Below are 26,230 nucleotides of genomic sequence, written 5' to 3'. Positions count from 1 at the left end.
TACGAATAGAATTTCAGAAATTGTCAAAGAAATTCCCATTGCAGTAAAATATATCAGGATAGATGCCCCAGAAACGAAGTGCGAGTTTTATAAGTCTTACGATGATAAGTGCAAGGCATTTCAAACTGGATACGGTTACCTACAATCACAAAAGATGGTCTTTGTACCCTATTTTTCTCGTATGAGCTCCTTGCATAAGAAGCGTATCAACGAATTAGCTTCTCATGAAATGAACAGAATTTTCGCTGCTTCTGAGCAGCAGCACGAAGACACCCTTCGTTCTTTTTCGTCAAACCTGTGTCAGATTGTAAGCGTAAGCGCTACAGGTATCAACGCGCCGGAAGACAGGTTTAAGAACTGCGGAAATCGAGAGATAGTTCCCATTTCCAATGTTTTCAATAGTCATCTTGTCTCCGAGGGTATTCTTCCTCGAGGGAAGAGGTATCATGCAGCTGTGAACCCCGTCAGGTGGCCGGGGTTTACCTTTGGAGAACTCAACAATACACCAGAGGCAATAGCTCTACTGGATGCCTATAGAGGTTTAAACAACACATTGGAGCTGCATGAAGACAATGACATTACAGGAGTATATGAGAAGTCTTTAGACTTTATAACTATGCCAGTTCCCATCACCATACTGAAGAGCGGAGATATTTTCCTATACGCGCAGTTTTCCCCTTCGCATTTGTGCTTTTTTACAAGTCGCCGAATGGCCATTCAAACACAATTCTTAGACTCCTTGGATTCGTTCGTGTGGCTCGTGCTCTCACTGGTGGCTTCTGGAAGTATGGTGGCCATATTTTTGAGCATTCGCAGCCATTTGATCTTGAAAGTAAACAGAGATGTCCTGTGGCCCGGAGTTTTACACATGGTTAGCACCTTATTTGGGAGAAGCCCTGCCATCTCCTCCTGGAATGCCTCAGCTTACCGCAGTCTGTCCACAGCTTCCTGGTTCCTTTCGATGATGTTCCTTGGATGCTACCTGCAGACGAGCATCACTGCAATCCGTTCCGTTCCGCATCTTTCCAGTCCCATTAGAAGTTTTGGGGATCTTGAACCCTTGATGAAGAGATGTGCCATGGTTCCGTGTATCTCGAATGATTTGTCATTTCAATTCATTTCTTTGGACTCTGACGGAGAGCTCTTGGACAAAATGCAAGTGATTAAGAAGACTATAGCAAGCTGCCGAACATCAAGCGCTTTGAAATATAAACCATCCCAGTGCTACGAAAAAGCGCGAAATGGGACGCACGTGTTCTTCTCTGCAACCTGCACAGATGATAAATTAGTGCCAGCCTCAAATTCAGATCTAGTAGCTAGCGATAATCTCTGCAGTGTCATCCAAGTGGCTGCCATTCATATATTACATCCACTGAGGTGAGCCTGAATTTATATCTTTCGTATTTCTATTAAATAAGCCTTTCGTGATCCGGCAGCTCCTTATATCGAAATTAGAACTTAAAAATTGCTCGTGAAACCTAAGGGATGTAAATGTAATGCAAAAACACTTCTTGTGTGTTTTTATTTCTTTGGAATTCATGGCATGTGTTTAGACTCAATTTTGAACTGAGAATATTGTGAAAGTTATAATATATTAAGGAGAAAGGAGAACATAATCTTCTGTACCAAAAGACTGCACCGAAATAAAGCACAAGGATGCTAGAAAAAATATAGTGAGCACATATTACAGAGGTGGGACAAATAAGCAAGCATAAATATATATGTAAGGCAGCAAGCGTACAAAACAAAGAACTAGTACGCGACTCAAGAACTGAAGCCGGCACATCAAGCACGAGGAACGAGAGAGTGAAGGAAAGCTAGACGACGAAAAAGGTAGAAGCATTCAGTAAAGCAAATCCGCGTTCAATTCCTTGTAGATTACTAGAGGGTATTGGCCGTGTGAATGTGAGCTCTATTGGGCAAACCCTCGCGACGGCCAAATAAGACCTCCTATGCTGAACCAAATTTGGTCGAACATCGGCCGTAATTGGGCTGGAAGACAGGCTTGTCCGCATTTGCCCTAACATGTCTATAAATTGAAGATTGCTTGAGGTAGATGGAATCTGAAAGTGCGCTGTGCATGTACAATCTTCATGAAGGTCAAATGAGGCCACCTATCCTAAACTGACTTCGGCATCTCAACAAAGCTAAAGGGGCTGAAGACGGGTACGCCTGCATGCCGTACAAATTGATACCTTCTAAGCTATTTGAATGAAGATGCAAAAGAGAGGCGGCCTCTGTGTGAAGACAAATTAGGTAAACGCTCAGACTTCGCTGTAAGAGTAGATATGACCGCGTATTTAACGCCACCAGTTCATTTCGAAAATTTTATTTGTGATGAAACAGCTGTCCTTTAGGATGCAGCCGAATGGTAAAACATTCAGTAGGCACACATTTTATCCTGCTTGCGCGCCATCCGTACCACGCTAGTGAATTACGATAGCGGGATAAATTGTTTATAATTGCAAATGTAGCTTTTGTGCGTTGTTCTGAGAACAATCCGAATTTAACAATCGAAGGTAGATGTTTTCGCAAGCGACCATTGTTGTTTTCGGCGATATGTCTTCGCAGCGATATTTAGGCGCTTACTTAATTGTGACAATATATTTGTCTAGATGCATTGAGCCACTGCATTAACCTAGAATATAAATCTTCGTCAACAATAGCGCACAGAGTGAACATGAAATTGGGCAAATTTTTATGTCTTTCTCTAAAATTGGCTAGTGTCTTATCGTACGTAAATCATAATTTTTTGCCTGCAAGGTATGTGCTTGGTCCTTGCCTGAACAATTTTTTGATATCACTACTCGTCATCACGTCTGGCCTTTAGAGCAGCTGAATCATAGAGTGACCGTTGGTGGCATGTCTTCCGGAGCTTTTTATTAATGTAGTTACATGTTAGGTTGGTTGGTTGGTTTGCGGGGTTTAACGTCCCAAAGCAACTCAGGCTATGAGAGACGCCGTATTGGAAGATTCCGGAAATTTTGAACACCTGGGGTTTTTAACGTTCACTTACATTGCGCCTTGCTTTTCGCCTCCATCGAAAAACTACCGCCAAGGCCGGGATTCGATCCCGCGTCCTTGGGAACAGTAGTCTAGCGCCGTAACCACTGCGCCACCCCGGCCGGTAGTTGCCTGTTAGCATTGGTCGATGCCTTCAAGATCGGAAATCCAGCTCAACTTTCAAGGTATCTTGAAGAAGAATGCTTGCAAGGTTCCATCAACAGCAAGGACCAGAACTGCTCCCTAGGACATACGCCCTGCGCACCGCCTGTAGAGGAGCCACTGAAAGCCACCTACCGGCGGCTGCGGGAATCACAGACGGGGCACAGTCCCCGGCAGCCTCATTTCTGCAACCATTGCGGCAGAACTTCACACATGTGGCCTGCCGTATGCGCGGGTGCACGGCGATTATTTCCAGTGCGAGAGAATCCGAAAATACATTGAATTGCTCTAAAGTGTACTTCTGTTCAAAGTCGCAGTGGACTTTCGCCCGTAGTGGGGCAACCCGACCCGCGTTCACGCGAAATGCTTGGAGGCACCTTGACCGGCTATGCCGTAAAGCTTATCATGTGCACAATCCCTCTTTTTGGGTTTTAAAATCAATACCCACGCTTGCACTGTGTTTGGAGAAAAAGTGATATGTTCAGTTAGTTTTCCTGGACTGCAACATGGCGCTGTTTCGCGCGCCCAATCAAGGAGCCGTTGAAAGGTGAGCAGAACTGGCGCTTTGGCGGCACGCTTGTGTACAGACAAATGTGCTGGAATAATCAGAAAACATTTGCATCACCTTTATTGAGTACAAGACATTTGTAATGCGTCGTTGACGTAGCGAGAGCGCAACGTTTATGGACAGAACCGTGACTATTTTATGCGGCGCCAGGTTTTGGTGCGACTACCTCCTCGTATGCTGTCCCCTCTCGAGCTCTGTTAGATACTGCAGTGAAGAACTCTGCATAACTAGACAGCCACCACTGCAGATGAAAATTTGCACATGACTATTGTGGCATTATCTATTTACGCTTTTGAAAGTAAGCTTAAGAAGCGAGTGCGGCAACCCCGGCTGCTCAGAAGCACAGTCATGCGTTTTGATGTCGTATCGCCAACGCTAGATATTTACCCCAAATTTTCGCCATGACTATGCGCTTAGCTTGTACACATCGACACTCGTGCTTGATATGAAAAAAGAAAAAAGAAAGAAAGACATTCATTGATATTTTACGGCTTCAACTTTCACGCTAAAGATTTCTTTTCAATCGCCTTTTTTTTTCTTGTATGGCTGGCATCGCAACACTTTTGTCTCATCTGTAACACGTGAAACGCTTCACTTGAAAAGCTTGTGTCATGCAGTTCCCTATTCAGCATTACCCAGGTTGAAATCAAATGCTGGAAAATTGTTCCTCCCATAGACCGTCTCCAAGCTGTTGAAATACTGCGGGTAGTTATGCTGGTTTCTTCGGATCCTTTTACTCGTCGTCATTAACAAACTTCTGGCCGCAGACCTATCTGCTGGCTATCACAAACTCTCATCATTACTAAATTTGAAAGCAATGCAAACATAAGGCCAAGTTAACGTCAGGAGCCATTAGTTATGAAATGAGCCCCGGCGAACAAAACACCGCAGCTGCCAAATAACGTTTCAGCATAACTCTTCTTATTTAAATACAAAGGTGAAGGCTACTTAAGGTCAACATAACTAAATGTTTCAGTCGGGAGACAGAGTTAGCAACCAAACATCACAAATTCTTACACACGTGGCAATGTTCCAACTTAATCGCTGTTAGAAACATTATTATCTGCACAAATTTTAGAGCTGCAGCATGCTCATTCAGCAAGTGAACGAACCAAAAGACATTCTATAACTGAAAACTTAAGAGCCAGCTATGCAAAATCTGGAACACGTAGCATGCAGACACTTGCAATGCTTCACGGCTCGCGCATCGTCTGTGTAATCACAGATGTGCACAAATAGTGCCTAAACCATTGAATGACATGAGTGAAATGTGGTGCGGTCCATGTTGCCAGTTCAGTTCAGTCGTTCAGTAGTGTCCGACTCTTCGTGATCCTATTGACCATGTCACGCCACGCTTTCCGGTCTCTCACTATCTTCCTAACATCACATAACTTCATCTGCAGTGCCTCGAGGATGCCATCTAACCATCGCGTTCGCTGCCTACCCCTTCTCCGGCAACCCTCAACCTTTCCCAACATCAAATCTTTCTCCAGCGACTCCTCTCTTCTCATCAGATGACCAAAGTAGCTGAGCTTTAACTTTAGAATTTGACCCTCCAATGAGCAGTCAGGGTTTATGGTCGACAATATTGACTGATTTGATCTTCTGGCAGTCCACTAAACATCAATTGGATTACCTTGATACCGCTCATGTTTCCGTGTGATCCAGCATCTGTAAGCATGTCGGAAATACTGTAGGTAGGTACGGTAGTCTCTTCAGGTCCTTTGATGTTTCGCCATTAACAAACTGCTGGCTGCCGGTTCTATTTTTTGGTAGGCCCCCAGTGGCTATTATCGTTCCTAAATTAACATGAAAGAAAATATGGCAAACAGAAATCGACAAGGTATCGTAGAAGTGAATTCAGGCGAATATACTTTTCCAAATACAAATGCGGCGTTACAGAAAAGGTGCATTCAGTAAAATTCACAATCCTGACCTATTTTCTGCATGATACTCAAATAATGATGTGCCAACTACATGCCAGCTAGAGACCAAAATTATCTGCGCAAATAAAATAATCTGCAGCATATCATACCGCAATTACGAGCAGCGAATGACACACCGCATCTAGGCGAGAAATTGCGGCAGCTCTGCCAAATCTCGAACGAGTGGCGTGCGTACAGTAGCAACGCTTCTCAGTGTTCCAGCAGTTAAGCACACAAACATGTACAAAAAGAGCTCAGAACCGACCCAAAGCCACGAGTGAGATATGATCCGATCCGTGCTGCATTAACTTTGAAAAAAATATCGCTGTGCACACGATGCAGTCTCTGTTGTGGCAAGAAGCGAGCAACTTTCTTTCGCATAGAACTAAATAAAAAAAGCAGGTAAAACAAACTGATGCTGCTTGACGGGCTACACATAATAAGATATTACCATTTCATAGCAGTACCATAAAATATATGTAGTAAATATTTACAAAAGCAGCGAGACGTGTGAAGAACTGTGTAGACGTGTGACACTCAACTGTTGTCATAGCTCCTGTTCGTAAGGCCAGCCAGAAAACTTCCCTTGGCGTTTTATAGCTGTTAGGACACCGCACCACACAACAGTTATTCCTAGGCATGGCCCAAGTAACTCTCGAAGCATATGAATCGAGCGGTTACAATTTTTATGCGCCGAAATTCGACTACATAGAAATCCAAGGAAAAAGGCCGCCGGGGAGCCCCGCCTGCGTTTTGTGACGGCGCCACCAGGCGGCACAACCTGCACAATGCACGCGGCGTATAGTCTCTGGATGGGCGCGGTGAAGGAAAAGTAAAAGTAATGGAAACCTTAAATTTGGAAAGCCCATGTGGCATCAGTGGTGAGATTTAAGGTCGGTGATCTGTGGTAACCATTATGTTATATGCATAGAGAAAGACATGCTCGGATAAGGTCTTTTGTGTGGTACAATGTATAGTTTTTCTGTCGTGAAGAAAACTACGAGAACCCAGCGGAACGCAAACAAAATGCACTCAAAAGAAGCTGAAACATTCCGAAAGCAACAAAACACGTCCACGAGATACATTTCTTGCGGGACTTCACGTGCGGGGCAAAAGACTTGTAGTTCAACTGAACATTAGGAAACGCACCGAAGATGTTAAATGCTACATAAGAAGAAATTTATCATGTTGTCAGCAGCCGCTGCATAGAAACCTTTGACCAGAGCACGACTGTCATGAAATACAAAAAATGGCTAGTGATCTAACTATTTTAAATTCGTGAAATCCGCCAAACTAGGCCAACTGTGCGCGATATCACAGCATGGCAAACTTTACTGCGACAAAGGCGGTGTACAAGAGACGTCCCAGAGCTGTAAGAGCGTCCTTCTCTCTCCGGGCAAGAAAGGGCAAAACACAGAGAAAAAGTATCATTATGTACGTGACGAGGAAAAGTGCGGAAATATTGAAGAAGGGGATCTTGGCGCTTATCAAAATGCAAGGGTTGTTCAATAAAGACTGAGACTGATTCTCTAAAACACTGAATTTTGAGCATTACTCAACAGGACTTATGTAGCGTGAAAGAGGAAGCTGTATAGCACCTCTTCAGGAAATATGAAAATAAACAAATTAATTTGTTCGATGGTTCAAAGTTTTGAAAGCTATTACAGCCGGTTTGTGTTTTATTAGTATAAATGGTCATTTGAATTCCAAGTATTTTTCAGCTCCTTAGCAGCAAGCAGTTGTATGCAGGTCTGAGAAAACATAAGAACCTAGTAAGGAAGAATAAGCTCATAAATGAATGAACGCAAATAAAAAATGTAGAGGAACTCAGATACTGCTTCAGAACAGTTCGAACTGTGCAATATGTCGTTAGTATAGAAGAAAGAACGCTGACTTCAGACACAATATTAGGCACTGCGTAATAAAATGTTACGGCAAGTTAGTGAAACGCTGTTAAATGTGAGGAGACCAACGATATTAACAAGAAACGCAAATACGACATCATTGAAGGAGCCATACACGACACAATTGGCTTCGGTATTAAGCCGAATTACTGAGATTAAACTCTGCGGTAAGGAAGTGTAATATGGAGAATACCAAGAATTCTATAAAGAAGGGCAGCTGCCTAAAAAATCTATCTTTTAAGTAGCAATGTAGTAATTATTTGAACACAGTCAGATTTGCCTATGAGTTTTGCTCTCGTCTACAAATTACCCTCACTAACAAAGTCGGCAAAAAAATTGGCAGTAGTATACATTAATCAGGCGTTCCAGAGTCAGAATAAAGCAGAAAAGAAAGACTTAGGGCAATGAATAATTGTGATTTGCTGGAGAATATCAGGTGACTACAGATTCGTTGAAGGATTGTGAAAGGATGGAGGTATGAGACATGGCCACCCTACAGACGATCTCAGGTATGACTTCCAGGAATCGCAATGTTTGTAGAGCGCTGCTAACAACATAACTTGTATCAAGGCTGCGTTAAGAACTTGATAAATTGATGAGCTGGCATCCTAGTATTCGTTGGATCAGCGTATGAACTAAGGTAAATCATGTACAAGCAGGATAAATAATATTTCCATTTATAAAAGTTATTCTTTAAGCTGTGGAAGCCTATTCTCTCTTACAATTATATAAAATAAGTTTACCCAGAATAGAGCAAACGTTTTTTCGCAGCGTCAAATGTTACAAGGAGGCAGCATTCCATTGAGTTGGTGCCAGCAGCCGTCATCCACAGTTTTTCAAAGCAGTGTCTAGATGAGATATCTGTAAAAGAATGGTAGACCCCGATCGCGGCTGCACGGCAGTATTAGTGGTCTAGAAAGAAAGCAAGGAAATAGGCGGCACTAGCGCACCAGAGTTGTTCGCCGCTTTTTTAGAAGAAGAAATGTAGACCTGTGTCAGGAAGAGTAAGGGATGTTTGATGGATGGTATCTTATACTAACCGGCGATGCACCGATGGAGTCCCGTTGTCAAGTGCCTCAGAGTACGAAATGCAATGAATGGAGCAGTCAAAGCATAATGTTTGACCTCGAGAACGTTATACCTAAGACAAAGAAAATATAAACCATCTCGGAGAGAGCAGTTTCATGATAAGTATTGAGACGCTTTAAGTGGCAAGCGAATGCGTCTTCTCACGACAGACACAGGCCGCAAATTAGGACCGCGAAAGGTAAATGTTTAGAAGATGCAATTGCGAATCAATAACGAACGCATGCAGGTATCTTTCAAGAATAAAATGGCGTAATCTGTATACAACCGCTATTCGCCTACGGGGTAGAAGTGTGCAGCCTAACATAAGGTTTATGTACAAACTGAAGCCAACCTTACGCAAGAGAAAATGACAGGAGTAAGATTTAGGAGCGCGAAGCATGCAGGGTGGGTAAAAAACAGACGTGAATTTGCACAATCCAGTCGAGATGAAAAATTAGAATGAATGTGGAGAATGTATGTATACTGAAGACAAGGTCACCTGTGACATCTACGGTTAGTGAATGGCTTCCCAAGAAACAAAAACGTTACAGATGCAGGCAGAGTTAGGTAGGCTTATAAGAATATGAAGTTTGCGAGCTTATAATAGATGCAGCTGGTATGAACAGGGTAAGTGGAATGCTCTCGTGGAGGCTTTTACCCTATGGTGGATATAAAGTGATGAACGCGAGGATAATGTCCGTGCTGGTACCCCTTCGCTGTGCTTTGTTTGGCGCTGTTAATTTTTTGTGATGATGCACAAACTATACCGGCTGATTCCTCTATTGGTTTAGCAGGAATCTCTTGTTGTTTAGTGACATCTTCATCAGTGAACGCAGCGAGTGCTTATGTGAATACGGCCCTTTGGTTTTCCATGCACACAGGAAAATACAGGATACAGAAGAGGAGTTAAAGACAGTGTTATGCGGGCTAGAAAAGGCGCCGCGTACACAGGCTTCATGTGTCAACAACGATCACAGATCAATGACTCCACTCAAACCAACAGCTATCAATTGAATCTTCACTTTAGTCCAGTGCTAGGGACCAATGCTCCAAACTAGAATGGGACCCGCACTCAACAATGCACAATGTTATTCGGTGAGGACGAGTTGCGTAAGTGACACACGGTATCCTAAAATGATCTGCTTTCGACGCGCAACGGGAAAAATTCGCATTCCTACATTGCTGATTTACATTTTAAAGTTTACAAGCAAGGGCACCGTGGTAATCAGAAGCGAGGGGCTGGACATGACGTCTGTTTACAATAGAGCGAAGAGGAGAAAGGAAACGATGTCCACAAAGGCCCAGCTATGCAAGCTCGATAAGACAAAGCAATTAGAGTGGAAAGTATTTCGCACACTGTACCCTGATTTAAGCCTGCCCTGAACCACGGCCCGAAGAATTTTTCTGTGCGAAGATGTGCACATTAGAATATTTATACGATACTTTTTCATGTGGCAGGAAAACATCAGTTTAACCGAAGCATTACTTTAACGTTGCTCGTCTATCATAGTCTGCGTCGCTTTGGGAAGTTCAACCCGAGAAATCTTACGCGCACCACATTCCGGCTGGCTTTGTTGCTAAAACGTATAGGCTTCCAGTGATTACGTCACTACAGTATATAATGTAAAAGAGTGCAATAATATAAAATTTCAGCTGTACAAACCGGATGTTTTTATGCAAATCGGATTCTATAACTGGGGCATTCACTCTCCAGCAAAAGCAATATGCGTGCCGCCTTAGTGAGGAACATTCGCTATTTATTTGTGTCATAAGCAACTAGTGGGAATTTTTGTTTGAATAAGAACCTTATTTATTCATTGCCAATGAAATTGCGCTTGCACAATTACAGGTACGATTCAGTTGCATTGTGCCCTTGTTGCCTTATGAACTAGCCAAAATGTCATTTCTGATACAGGTACCAACACCGCCGACTTCTCCTGGCCATCGCGGAGCATGGCCTTGCTGTCCATTTCCGCGAACAAGGAGCAGTTGTCAACCAAGACATACCCGATAATGAGGGAACAGAAAAATTTGAGTTATATTTTGCCATATACCTGATCGGCTGCGCTGTGTCGACTGCAGCTCTTTCAGGGGAGCTTCTAAAGTATGAGGTGTCTAACCGCCATCGGCAACAGTGGCTGCGCGGTCAGCCAAGCCCTCAAATCTAGCCTGATTTACGTTCTGAATAACGCTCGTCTACGAATACAAGCACCTTAACCATGATTTCGTGCGACACGTAATCTAGCGGTAGGTATTGCGCCAACAAATTGAAGCATTGACTTAACGGTCGAAGGGTTGTCAGGTACGCAAAAGGTATCATATGACCACTTCGATTCGTCTGAAAGTTATTCGTAGTCAGCCCTCGATATGCTAGGCGTGTGGCCGAGAATTGCTTGTGCAAAGCTCAGTCATGTACCTTAATACTTGACAGCACGGTCACACATTCACATGCCATTTGATACAGAGTAATCGAGGTGTACAAAGAAATGAAATCCGCTGATGAGCAACCTAAGTTGTGTCGTGCTGGTTCAGCTTTGATGCAAGGCTAGTTCATGAAAAGTGATGCTGCTGACTAATTGCCATATGAATGCAGGTAGCCATGCAAATATACTGGAAAGGTGTTCAACCTCAGGACACTCTGTTTCATTGGTCACAGTTCCTGTAACCAATGAACCCCAAGATGCAATATTCCTGTGGAAATTAATGTAATCTGCTAGTCCCATTCTAAAGTAACGCAGTGGGGAATCCCCCCCCCCCCCCCCCACTGGCCTCCTGTAAACCAGCTCTAGGCTCATTTTCAAAACTAACTGATAAGTTGTCTGTGATTTGGGCCATATTCGAATATTTAAAATAAGGAAGGCCTATGTTCCTTAATTCAACCCTCGCTTGTGATAGGTTATATGCGGGTACCCAGCTACGGTTCGTACGGCACGTGCGTGAATGTTTTTTGTCAGAGCAGCTGTTTGTGTACTTTCATATTTTCAATGTGCACGGAGTGTTGGCGTGTTTTCACGTTTGTGCCCGCATCGAGGATGAAGAGCTGTTAAGCAGAGTAAGCAACCAAAGGTGTGTGCGTGAAAAGATGTGTCTGTATTGTACGAGGCGGGTGTCACTAAATGTGGTGCGTATGTTTTTTGTGTGTGAAGCCTTCTCTACACAGCACAGGATGGAGAGAAAACACTTCGCATTTCACTGCACTGCCTAAGATTTTAATATTGATTTCTACCTTAACAATCTTTTTCCACTTCTTTCACATCCCAATGTGCCGTTGCAGAAAAAGGTTTCCTTAGCAATAGCAAGACTCTCTTGTATTTTTTTCCTGGAATTATTTACTCTTTATGGAGACTGACAGCAGCATTGTTTAGAGTTTCTACTGGATAAATGTACGCGTAAAACTATGCCATGAAGTAACGGCCCGAACAATATGCTGAGCTTTTCAGTGAACGTTTTAAAGATTTCTGAAAGTCGGGCATTGGAATGCAAGCAAAAATATTTCCACGGACCGATTCTCTATCCTGGCTTACGTAATTTAATTATCCCAATTTCATATCAATAGGTAATCAGTTAAAATTTCTGCTTCACAATTTGTTCTCCCAGTAATCAATACCGCCACTGTAAGTCATGCAGGAAACAGCGCTGAGACAAAGTGGGAAAGAACACTTGACAGACGATATCAATGCAAAACTTACTGCCAATATGCATAAATCATGAAATTCGATGTAGGTGCGATTGCGGTGCTTACCCCTGCTGTAGTTTTGTGTACACCTTATAGCTTCTCGAGCAACAACGAAGGACGCTTGAAGGCGGGCGCCAGTTGAGACGCAGATTAGCGGCGGTGCTCGAGCGGGGAGTTCTGACCTATACGTGCTTTTCTCACGTAAAGCCCAGTTGGCGGTTTAAGATTGGACCCCTTAGTGCCAGGCCATTTGTATAATATTTATGGGCCACACGTCTGACACAGAAGGATCGGGGTCACTTCAAATGATTCGGTGGATTGCAGAGCACAAAACCGCTAATTCAGTCGCAGCATAGTTTTTTTTCTGGGGATTGGTACCGGTGGCCTTTTCTCTCTGAAACTATGCCCCAGGATGATTTAAAACAACAATTGCTTCTGCACCCTTTGTCAATAATGTCAAAATATTCATCGTTATCTGTTGCAGACATTGATATGTAACTTTGGCTCGCCGCCCTAATTTCGTGAAAAATGGACTATACCTCATCAAACGAAGGTGGATATCGTGATTCCGCCATAAATAAATTGAGATACCACATTTATGCAGAATCTCTTCATTAGATGAGTTATATGTATTTCAGCAGATGTCGCTGCGTGGAGTCTTTCCTTCAAGGATTTATACTTTAATGAAATAGGTAATTCATCACAGGTAATGAAGCGTGTAGTCCACGCTAGGATACTGGAGCTGCACCTCGTCGAAGAAGGAATTAGTAGGCTTCAAAAGTGCCATAATTTATTTCGGTTTATGAGCAGTGGCGCAAAAATATGTTTAAAACTTTTGAAGCTAGAAAACGCTCTCGCTATTTTGCACACTCATCATATATCCTCTCAGCAACTTTCGAAACAGTACGAAATCACGCTGCTCAACTCATTTCCCCGGCTGATTCTTATATCATTATTCACTCTAAACTGCAGTGAAATTCTAACCAATTAACCTTGGCTAACCGCGTAAAGATGCGACTGTGTTTATTCCACAATATTTACTATCACCATTCCCTGAACTCTGATCAAAAACCATGAGAAGGCTCTCTATGCTGCCCTTGCCAGGACACCTTGGCATCCGTCTTCGCTCAGTCAGTGAGTATTAGAATGGCCTGTCATATTCCATCGTCGACCGAACGGAATCATCATTATTCTGATGATGAGCCGCCGGGGTGGCGCAGTGCTTATGACGCTCGACTACTGTTTCCAAGGATGCGGGATCGAATGCCGGCCTCGGCCGCCGCTTTTCGCCGGGGGCGAAAAGCAAGGCGCCAGTGTACTATGTGATTCAGTGCACATCAAAGAACCCCATGTGGTCGAAATTTCCAGGGTCCTCCACAATGGCGTCACGCATAGCCTGAGTCGCTTTGGGAAGTTAAACCCCACAAACCAAACCATTATTCTGATCATCCGTTTAGAGTTTCATATTCTAAATGGGCCATTGTATCAACTAATACCCCTTATATGCGGCTTTTGAGGTATTCGTAAATAGATAAACTGAGGAATGGAACAAACCCAAAACAGGAAAAGAGTCAGTACTACAATGAAGTGCACGACTTGTTCGGAGCCGAGTTCTGAAGGGGGACCGGATGATGGTCGTCGCTCGTACAGCAACGCGGCAATAAACGCACCAAACATCATTTCCAATAGCTGTGGTTGAACAAGTAAAGTTCGCTGACCGTCTCCAATCAACGCGGCCACTTTCACAGGTGCTCGGCTGGCGAGTATTTCAGCTTACTCCGCTGATTTCAATTAGACGCCCCGTAACAATGGGTAAAGATGGTTGATACACAAGGAAAGTGGCTCTTATCGCCGGCGATCATTCGCTACCAGGTCGTTTCACTATATGACTCGTAACAGTATTACTAATCAGTTTAGGCAACAAGGAAAATAAACAAGCCATATTTCTAGCGGTAATGATCGAGAATCATATCGATCGCTGCTTCACTCGGCTTGTTTTGGTGCATATGAGTGGGCGACTGTTCCGGTCGGCCGAGATATGCCCATGCCTGTGATAGACGGCCGCCAGCGGCTAAAAACTGGAACCATTTCGTTCGACTTCTCCTTCGCGTTTCAAGTTCACGTAAAGTGAAATAAGGAGAATATAGGAAGCCTACTTCCAACAGATCGGCGAAATCCGTGATTGCGGCTAGTAGAGCGACCCACTAAAGCCTTTTTTTTACTTTCGCCTTTTCTCAGCGCTGTTTCCAACAATATTGCCAACCATAAATCACACCTAGACTTTTCTCAGCAGTGGGGAGTCCGAATTCGTGGAGTGGATAATGTCATAGCACTATAGGAGGTATTCAAGTGACGCCGCGGGTGCCAGTTTGTTGCGGAGAGCGCAGCGTCAGAGTGTGAGCCGGGGCACCTGTGGAAGAGGCGATTATATATGCCTTTAGAGTTTGACAGTGCTACGTTTACCACAAATGGTCATCACTGTGACGTATGTGCAGACCACCTATATTGCATAAAAAAGAAAAGCCCCGCATCTTCAATTGTGCAGCTATAAAAACTCCATTGATTTTTCTCTATCATCTCCGGAACCGAAGAATCTAAACACGCAGAAATGTCGGTGAAACATTGATGTCAGCTCATTGGTTTCAGTAAAAGCTTCTCGAAATTCGATAATGTGATAGGGTGCCTAACGTTGAGTCCGATTGCTTTTCAGGTGGCTGTAAGTTGATTGGTAAGAGGGTAGCCGTTATATCTGAGAGAGCGGAGGAGAATGCAGTTGTCTATATTACCGCAGAGACGGGTGAGAGTTCGAATTTAGTGGCGCAGTCATGCATCATGTCAACTAAGAATTTTATGTCTGCATTGAGCTTCATTTTTGTCTATAGGTATATTTACGGTTTCAGTTAAAGCATAGCCCGAATGTTGGGGTAGACCAGCGTTACAATAAATTTTCTTTCTTTCAAAACCCGATGTGGCGTAGTCTTCACCGTAGATTGATCTCCTTGGTGACATCAGTTGCCGAACATAGTTGTCAAAAAAGGAAGTTCAAGAGGTTTGCTAATTGTCCATTTTTGTTTTTCTCTTACAGTTAGGAACCACCTGTGTTTAGTATTTTGTTTTTCTTTATTGAAATACCGCAATTCGCCTTGAAATTGGATGAGAAAGGCTTATACTGCAGTATAACTAAGGTGTTCATGTTGAAGTATTTTCAATTGTGAACGCGATTTCGCCGTTTTGAAGTAACAATAAACGACGCGCAATTTGTTTTTGGCTTGGTTCGATTTCCTCTTTGATCATGTACAAGCATTTCCTAGTTTCTCTCTACTTTATGACCCCCCTAGGAGAGGAGTCGTAATGCACAGTGCATGCTTGATATTCTGTTGGCGATCACTTTTTCGGTTCATGTGCAACGCTTCTTACGTGCATAACATAATACAGAAACAAAACAAATGGAATACATGTTTAATAAAAAGGCGGATTTTACTAACTTGTGTGCGCGTTCCGAAGTCTTTTTGCACCTTCTTTCTCTAGTCGTGTGTGTAGTGACCTTATAAAATGCGGTATAAGCAGGAAGTATATATCGTGTTGTTTATTCTTCCGCTGCGCACCAATTTATGATAGTTCTTTCCTCTCACGTGCAACTTGAAGCATACTATCATTCTTAAGAATGAACAGTGCATTGAAGGTTTTTTCATAAAGTTCATTTATGTTTGCGCGCACAATGCCTTACCAATTTGTCCTTGACATATCTTTGGTGCGGAGTGCTCATATAAACTGGGCTTTAGCATGAATGTTATATCCTGGTACAGTCATCAGCACATCTGTCTTGATCGTTCATAGGAGCCGCGTCTGGCTGCACGCGCGACGCATACCAATAACACCCGGTTTGAGGCAGATTTGAAGTGAACATGCACCGCAACATTGAATGATCACGTTAACTGTACAAGGCCGTCAGAAAGGCGAGAACTCGGCGCAACATGGCCGCGCTCCACGGAACGTCAGTTCATCCAGAAGGCCGCGCATAGAGGGAAATTCGCGCAGACGCACAGGGGTCTGCAGATGGCGTTTCGTGGCGTCTGTTGCAGCGTGGAAGCGCACCAGCATGCTTCCATTGCTCCATTGTTTTTATCGCTGAGACAGCGTATATAATAGGCAAAAAAGAAATAACTGGCGTCTCTACTTTTAAAACTGATAGCATGTCGTTTGTCAGATGAACATTTCGAATGTGTAATGGATCGAGCATTCACAAATCGTCTGAGATACACTCACTAGGACAGACCAGCGGCTTAGCGTGGCCCTCATTTGGAGGAGATTATCAGCCCTGCAAGCAGATAAGAGATAGCTGTGCCCGTGGCAGCATGGTCCACCAGTATATACCCTTCCACGGGACAGAACAGCACGCTGCAGTGTGTGAAGAGAGACAACACCAATTCGGCGCGTTTGGCCGCTGCCGACGGACAGTTAGGTGGCCTTTCAAAAAAGAGAGCGTGCTGCACCTCCGCGTTGTAGCGGACGACACGAAGCACCGTTGCCGGGATTCTGTGAGCCTGTGCGAATTTGCTTCGATGCGTCGCCGCACCGGATAGGCTTCCCGGACCGCGCTGAGCCGTGTTCGCACTTTTTTTTTTCTTTATTTCCTGGCATGTGTCAATATGTGCGAACACGGCTCTTGTGAGCCGTGTTCGCACATATTGACACATGCCATTCATAGACGACCAAGATTGGAACGGGCGATTCGGAAAAGACGACGAAGCAATACGGTGCTGCGCTTTTGTGCTGCCTTGACAGGCTATTGGTGTTCTTCGGTGCCAGAGTGCCAGAGAGCCTTCTCTGTAACGTTACGTTACAAATCTGGTGGAGGAATAGCCAGGTATCGATCCAGTCCTGCATAATCAACCGGTCAATACGGAGCTTACCCCCGTACATCAACGCCTCGGCCGCCGCCTACTTGGAGAGCCCCCTGAATTCGGACCCCTTCCGGCCGCTACCAGGACGACGCACCCTCAGACGGCCCCACATTCTGTGTCATCAGCCGCGAACACCCCCCTCTTTTCATGGCGACGTGTTCGAGGACGGCGAGGACTGGCTTGAGAACTACGAGCGAGTTGCTCGTTACAACGGGTGGCTCCACAACGTGTACTTCGCTCTTGAAGAGTCTGCACGGACATGGTTTGAAAACCATGAGGCTTCCTTCCCATCCTGGGCAGCCTTCTGTCGTGATTTCAAAGCCACGTTTCCTAGCGCCGACCGCCGGGAGCGAGCAGAAGCTGCGCTACACTCGCGCATTCAGCGCCAGAACGAGAGCGTGCGTATGTTCTTTGAGGACATGACACGCCTTTTCAACCGTGCAGACCCACAAATGCCAGAAGATAAGAAACTGCGTCACCTGATGCGGGGCGTTAAACAAGAACTTTTCGCGGGACTGGTGCGCAGTCCACCACGCACTGTGGCGGAGTTTCTCAGCGAGGCAGCGACCATGGAGACAACGCTGCAACACCGAGCCCGTCAGTACAACCGTGACGTGAACATCATTAGGTCTGACGCACCCCCTGTACATGTCGGCAGTGACATGGACTCACTACGCAATCTCATCCGTTCTGTCGTGCGGGAGGAACTGCAAGCGCTCCGGATGCCTTGCAACACAGCATCTTTTCCTTCATTGGCTGAAGTCGTCCGGGACGAGGTGCGTATGGCAGCTCAGCAAGTTGCTGACGTTGTTCCCCAGCAGCGCGATCCTCACCAGACGTTTGACGCGAGGCCCACCTACGCGTCCGCCCTGAGTAAGGCTCCCCCGCCAGACCATAGTATCTACGCTGCAGCTCCAGCAATGGAGCCGCAGGGTCCCCGCATGGAGCACCTCGCATGGAGCCGCGTGCAGCCTCGCTACTCCCCTCCACCAATCTACCAGCCACCCCGTAAAAGTCAAGTATGGCAGCCCCGGGATCGTCGGCCCCTGTGCTATCATTGCGGTGAAGCCGGTCACCTTTACCGGGCGTGCCCGTACCGCCGCGTCAACATGCGGGGTTTCGCCTCGGAGGGCCCCTACCCTCGGAATGCAGAACGGCTTACTGAGATTGCAAGCGACCTTGCAGCGCGACAGTACCCCGTTACATCCGGTTACCAAGAGCGGCGGTCTACGTCCCCGACGAGCAACCGTTCGACAAGTCCCCACTCTTCCCGACGCCGCTCTCCCAGCCCTGGTCGGGAAAACTAATACCAGCGGCCTTCGGAGGCAGGGTCGCTGATGTCGGGAAATGTGAAGATCCTCCGTCATCGTCAGGCCGACCCGACGAGATTTCACTTGTGTCAGGTAGCGACAGCATCCGGCATACTACCTCCGATTTGTGTGTAACGATTGATGGAGTGGATGTCACCGCGTTACTCGACACTGGTGCCGATTATTCTGTAATGAGCCGTGGTCTCGCCCGAGAATTGAAGAAAGTTTTGACAAATTGGTCCGGCCCGAAAATTCGTACGGCGGGAAGTCATTTGATTGAACCTGCAGGCAAGTGCACAGCGCGGGTCGGCATCCGTGGTTTTGTATATGTCGGAGAATTTATCGTGCTTCCTGAGTGTTCGAAAGACTTGATCCTTGGTCTAGACTTCCTGCAGACCAACGGCGCTGTCATTGACCTGAAAGAAGCGCGTGTTACCTTTTCGACGAAACGAGCCGTGGCGCGCATTGAAAACGAAGATCCGGGTCTGAACGTTTTGCGTATAGTTGACGATGACGTGAGGGTTCCGGCACGTTCTAGTGTGCTGGTTCTTGTAAAGCATGATTTGTTCCACGATTATGAGGGCATCGCGGATGGGCACCTTCCGCTACTACTCGAGAAGGAATTAGCCGTTGCTCGAGGACTCGTACAACTCCAGAACAGTTGTGCTACTGTCCTCCTGACAAATTTTGCTAAGGAGATGCGGCATCTCGCCAAGGACACGGCTGTTGCCGTCCTTCACGATGTTACTGCCTTACCTCATTTATGCACCGCCGGAACGAACCCTAAAGAAGAGGCCGCACCCTGTCATGCTCTGCAAACCGTTAAAATTAGCCCCGACTTGAGGCCCGATCAAAGGAATCTTCTCTCGGCTCTTCTGAGCGATTTCGCAGACTGCTTCGCCACAGGCTCGAAGGTCGGTCGTACTCCTGTCGCCAAGCACCGCATCATCACCGATGAGACCACGTTACCGGTATGCCAGCGCCCGTACCGGGTTTCTCCTAAGGAACGTGACGCCATTAAAACGCAAGTGGATGAAATGCTTGCTGACGACGTGATCCAGCCTTCGACGAGCCCATGGGCGTCGCCAGTGGTCCTTGTCAAAAAGAAAGATGGCACCTTGAGATTATGTGTCGATTACCGAAAGTTAAATAACGTGACCAAAAAGGACGTCTATCCGCTGCCCAGGATTGATGATGCCCTCGACCGACTACGCGATGCCAGGTACTTCTCCTCATTAGACCTCAAAAGCGGATACTGGCAAATTGAAGTGGATCAGAGAGACAGAGAGAAGACTGCATTTGTGACGCCCGACGGCCTATACGAGTTTAAGGTGCTTCCGTTCGGTCTTTGCTCTGCACCGGCCACGTTCCAAAGTATGATGGACACGGTTTTATCAGGTCTCAAGTGGCAGTCGTGCTTGGTGTACTTAGATGATGTTGTTATTTTCTCGCCTACTTTCGAGCAACACTTGGACAGGTTGCGCATCGTGCTTCAAGCACTCAAAGGCGCGCAACTAACGATCAAGCCTGAGAAATGCCACTTTGCTTTCAAAGAACTACGCTTCCTCGGCCATGTTGTCAGTGCACAGGGCGTTCTCCCTGATCCCGAGAAGACTACCGCAGTGTCAAATTTTCCACACCCTACCGACACAAAGGCACTTCGACGATTTCTAGGTCTTTGTTCGTACTATCGACGCTTCGTCCAAGATTTTTCTAAGATAGCTGAACCACTGACAGCACTAACCAGAGATGACATACCCTTCCTGTGGGGAGACGATCAAGAGCAAGCCTTCCAGGAGCTTAGAAGCCGCCTACACAAACCCCCAATACTCGCCCATTTCGATGAAGACGCCGCCACAGACGTACATACTGATGCCAGCAACGTTGGCCTCGGCGCGGTACTCATTCAGTGGCAAGGCGGAGTAGAACGGGTTATCGCCTACGCGAGCCGAACACTCTCACGGTCAGAGGCGAACTATTCGACAACGGAGAAGGAGTGCCTTGCGGTAATCTGGGCCATCAGCAAGTTTCGACCATGTTTGTACGGACGACCCTTCCGTGTTGTCAGCGACCATCATTCCTTGTGCTGGCTGGCAAGCCTTAAAGACCCGTCTGGACGCTTAGCTCGTTGGAGCCTCCGTCTTCAAGAGTATGACGTTACTGTTGTCTATAAGTCGGGACATAAACACCAAGATGCGGATTGCTTGTCACGCGCGCCATTGGACTCCACCGCAGTAGAAAACGCCGACGAGTTTCTCTTTATTGGGGCCATTACTCAATCCCATATGGCTGACCTTCAACGCAAGGACCCGGAGCTGGCGCCGCTCATCGATTATCTGGAAGGACGCGGTGGTAGAGTACCGCTTGTTTTTCGTCGTGGCTTGCAGTCATACGCTTTACGAAGTGGAGTTCTCTACAAGCGCAATTTTGAAAGATCAAGAGAGACATTTCTACTCGTAGTACCTACGCACCTACGGCCTGACATCTTGAGCGCTTGTCACGACGAACCGTCCGCCGGCCACTTGGAAGTTAATCGTACGCTTGCAAGAATTCGGGATAAATACTATTGGCCGAAATTATTACCTTCAGTACGATCCTACGTTAAAACCTGCCGTGACTGTCAACGCCGAAAGACTCCACCCGTGAAACCAGCTGGATTTCTTCAGCCGATCGCTCCACCGCAAACTCCATTCCAACAAGTGGGAATGGATCTTCTTGGTCCTTTCCCGAAGTCAACTAATGGAAAGCGTTGGATTGTTGTCGCGACAGACTACTTGACCCGATATGCTGAAACCGCGTCGCTCACAAATGGAACTGCCACCGAAGTAGCCGAGTTTTTTGTCCACGACATCGTGTTGCGTCATGGCGCTCCGGCTGTTATCATTACCGACCGCGGGGCAGCTTTTACGGCCCGCCTGACTAAGGCTGTGTTGAACCTTACACATACTAGCCATAGACGGGCCACGGCATACCACCCGCAAACTAATGGCTTGGTGGAACGGCTAAACAGAACTCTGGCCGACATGCTGTCTATGTACGTGGATATAGAGCATAAGACCTGAGATCAAATCCTCCCATATGCCACGTTCGCATATAATACGGCACTTCAGGAGACGACGCGGCTCACACCCTTCGAGCTTGTCTTCGGCCGTCGAGTGACCACTCCACTGGATACAATGCTGCCCGTATACACCGACGACGAACATGAGCTTGACCTGGTCATTGCTAGTTTTACTCAGCGTGCGGAAGAAGCGCGGCAGCTGGCAAGACAGCGCATATACCTACAACAGCAACTAGACGCTGATCGTTACAACAAGGGACGGCGCTTCGCTGCCTACGAGCCTGGAGACTATGTCTGGATTTGGACGCCCGTTCGTCATCGTGGACTCTCTGAAAAATTGCTGCGTCGGTACTTCGGCCCATACCGTGTCCTTCGCCGCCTCAGCGACGTTACTTATGAAGTTGAATCCGCGACCCAAGATCCCTCAAGCCGCAGACGACGCCAGTTCACTGATGTTGTGCACGTCGTCCGGATGAAACCCTACCACGATCGCCCCGCTGACTAATCTTCAGACTGATGGCGCCCCGTTTTGTGCTGTGGTATCCCAAACCAAACTAGCATACTATGTCAGCTCATCGCATCAAGCAGCATTTGCAGCATCGAGGCGATGCTGCCAAGAAGGGGGGCAATGACACATGCCATTCATAGACGACGAAGATTGGAACGGGCGATTCGGAAAAGACGACGAAGCAATACGTTGCTGCGCTTTTGTGCTGCCTTGACTGGCTATTGGTGTTCTTCGGTGCCAGAGTGCCAGAGAGCCTTCTCTGTAACGTTACGTTACAATATTTTAGACGGCCCTATCGCCTTGCCCTTTCACTGCCACGATCGCAAACTTTCGTCGGTTAAGCGCAGCATGATGAGAATTCTAAGTCGAGATATCGCTAGTCAGAAGTTTTTGCATGCTGGAACTATGACGCAATGACATCAGTTTTAGACCCAATAGGCTCGAAAGTATATTGTTGTTCCTTACCCCTCCCCATCATGAGGCTTGCGTCGGGAGGTGATCGAGAAAAGATGCCCCAGCTGTAGTTAGTCGCCAATATAGCTGGCGAAAAAAGCGCGTCCACATCTGACGTTGCCACTATTTATTGTCGTCTTTAGCTTGGTCGTTGTTCTAGACATTTGTCGCACGGCATCACCTAAGTGGCTTGCTCTTCGGCCTGCAGGATTCATTGAACCGTCGCACCGCAGCCATGCCGCTGCGCATTTACCTCATATCATTCGTCCCATTAGACAGATTGCTTTCTATTCTTGCAGAGTCAAGCGTGGAGAATTTGTTGGGACTCATTCGCAGCATTTTCAAAATTATACCTGGCACAAAAACACATGTCTGGCTACCGCAAACGCGGAGTAATGTGTATGCGCATCGCAAATTCTCCACTTTGTCGTGATGGTCTTACCAGTGCAGTGTGACCAGACGTGTTATCTGGTTGCCTCGCTTTCCCTGCTGACGAATTTGAAAAGAAACTGCAATAAAGCAGCCGAAGGTGTAATCAATATCATCGCAAGCTCGCAAGCTATTTCGAACCAGATGTTAAATACAGGTGTCGCGCATGCAGCCCCAAATAGCCCGTTCAAACGCTCTAGACACACGTCCCGAGTACTGTACTTAAAAGCCTTTTTGATAATAATTTGTTCTGATGTGCTGGGCTCTGTGTATATGTAGAATTTTGCGCACAAAAAACTCTTATTATGTTGTCTAAAAGTTCCTATTTTGCCTCTTTGACATAAGCGTTGGAGCAAGGTTTTTGCACTGACAATCGTGTTTCCGGATGCTCAGTCATCATGTTAAACCATGTAACAAACAAGAACTTTGTATTCTGGTGCTTACGTACACCTGCGCTTCTGTCGGTGGTTGTTTTTCTCGCTTTTCTGCACACAGGGAAATCAGGCACAAAAAAAAAAGTGCGTTAGACGTTATTTTGACTGTTGACCATCAGCGTTTTCGAAAGTTTTTCCACTGATATTCTCATTCTAAAGGGGTGTAATTTTCGCGTAAAGCTTTGTTCGAAAGAATGTAGAAAGTAGCAACAGTAGAAGTTCCGGGCGTGAGTGCTTAAATCATGATTTCAAGTTGCGCATCTCGAACCAGCGCTTGTCTGAGCGGTCAGTGATGTTTCCTGACGTCATCATGCATATAGGAGCGGGACACCCGCGTTTCGTTTTGCATGGCGCCGTTCTCATACAGGCTTGCTGTCTGCTGCCGCTGCGTGAAGAACCGTTCTGCTCTCCAAATGTTTGCTTGCACCTCCTAAATAAAGATTTCACTTCAAAAGCCGCGTGCCTCTCTTGAATTACACTTCCGGTAGCAGCTTCTCTGAATACATTTTGCGCTGCTTTTGCACATCCAACACTCCTGATCGAGTGGGATACTTCTGTCGCCAGACTGGCTTTAAAAAACTCGGTTTTTAGCCATGCATGTGAAATCGTGGGCGGAAGACAAGGCTCACGCTATAGAGGCAAATTACTTCTAGTGCAGCACTGTTGTATGATAGAAGCTTGTAGCACGCTTTTACATATTCAGAGTAAAAGCTCTCTAAAATAAGCATTAAGAAACATTACCGCGTTATAAACAGTGAAATGATATCGATAAATAATCTCTTGTTAATTGTAGGGTGGCGGACAAATGGTTGTGTGACTCGGATTTGAATGAACGATGTGGGCAATGCTTCGCTGAGCAATAGCTGCAATTTTTCACAAGGTGATTAGCGCTAATGCTCTAGCGTTCCACGGATCCTGTTCACATGCATAAATCTACACTTAAAAAGAATTATCTAGCACGAAGCAAATTACCAAAGCCTATTGTGCGCTACGGCAAAAAACCCACGTCACTTTACGCGAAGCTTTTATCCAGGAAAGCTTTACGTCTTGTGTGGTAGTCAGACAATCTGTATTTTGCTACTGTTACCACACACGACTGATAATTCTTCAGGGTGCCGGAAGTTCCCAGGAAATAGTCTTGAAAAATAAGTGCTTCGAAATGGCAACAAAATTACAGCGCACGTACGAGTGCACAATATCCCATGATTACGAATCAAGGGTGTGAATCAGTTGAAGGGGCATTCATAAAACCGATCAGTGACTCACTGACTGCCCCCTATTAAAGTGGAAAGCGCAAAAAGTTTAACCTGAAGCCCCCAAGGTGGAGAAACGTTTTCTTCAAAAATGTATACTTTTACCTTACCTACGAGTGTCGATTAGCAGATAACACCGGTCCTTTTTTTCTTTATTTTTAGTTACGCACAGTTAAGGTAGAGGGGAGACAGCACGGCGTTGACTAACAATTTTATTCAGGAATGACTGACTTTTATACACCCATGAAACGTACCGTTCATGGAACAGAATGAATAAACAGTTACCATGATTAACAAAAATGTCCATAGCCACAGTAAAATTTCCATAGCACACTTCGCACGCACACAACATGTACACATATAAAAAGAAAACTTCAGCCTGGTGGAAAACTGGCAGCCATTCCATAAGAGCTAACTGCGCTCCAAAAGCAATAGAGGAGTGTGAATGGTACTCGTCTTTGCTGCTGTGAAAGCCACAGATATTCGTCAGTTGTGGGAGCGCACTGCCACAACTATATTGCCGCGAAACCTTCAAAACAGTTGACAGTTGACAGCCGTGTGGTGCGGATGCGTGTTCCATCGCTCCTCCGATTGCACTTGGCTACCGGAAACGGACGGACTGGCGACATCGGGAGCTTCCGAAGCGTCAAATAGATGACTTCTTTCTTTTATTAACTTTATTTCGTTTTCAGCTAGTTAGGTTAGGTGCAGCCTAAAGAATAGATTTTAGCTCGTGGTCCTAGCGGCTTGGTTTTTTTCGTGCCTGCAGCTTGGTTTTCTTGGCGTTCATTGTTTAGCTATCCTGTTTAGATAAATATTTTTCTTTCTAGGCTGTTGGCATTCGCAGAATTGGTTTTTAACGCGTGTTTGCTAGTCGTTTCTTGTGTCTTCTTTTGGCAATTTGTATATTCTGAGAATTCTTAATAGATATAGTTTACTCGATGAGCGCTTAAGATGTGCAATCAAAAGAAGGTAAAGTGTACTCAGTGTGAGGCGCAGGTTATTCTCAAGGAAACGCGTTTTGACTCTGTAGGTGAAGCGGAAGGCAGCGACTTTTTGTACGCGTACTGAGTGCGCGTCTAGATAGATTTGATCAAGAAAGGGGCAGTTTAGTGTCGCGTGTGGATGATTTAGAAAATGAAGTACGTTTGTTAAGAGTGGAAAATCAGAAACTGTTTGGACAGCTTACTCAAACTGAAAAAAAGGGGGCCGACTTTATCCTTGGAACCAACGAGGACGAACATTCCAATGCGGGCCACGTGGCTGGGGCCAGCTCTGGCATGGAAGGCATAAGCAAAGTAGGTCAGGCGTATCCGAACCGTCAGAGTTATTTAGAAGCAGCTAAGACGCCGGAAAAAAAGGAAGAAGTAAGGAAGAATGAAAATCCGAGAGATAAGGACACAGATAACGAAAGCAGGAGCCAACAGTTGGGAGAGGGAGAGAGAAGGCCCAGGTGCTTATCGCCGGAGATTCTAACATGAACAGGTGCAAGCGAGATATCTTGGAACGTGTAAGGTGTTATAAGAGAGTGTTGGTTGGAGCCTTCCCAGGGAGAACAATGAGGGCAGTGTT

This window comes from Amblyomma maculatum, chromosome 5 (assembly GCF_055883805.1).
Source record: "Amblyomma maculatum isolate TAMU_Amacu chromosome 5, ASM5588380v1, whole genome shotgun sequence".
NCBI classification, from domain to species: Eukaryota; Metazoa; Arthropoda; class Arachnida; order Ixodida; family Ixodidae; genus Amblyomma; species Amblyomma maculatum.
Note: the sequence above shows the minus strand (reverse complement) of the source record.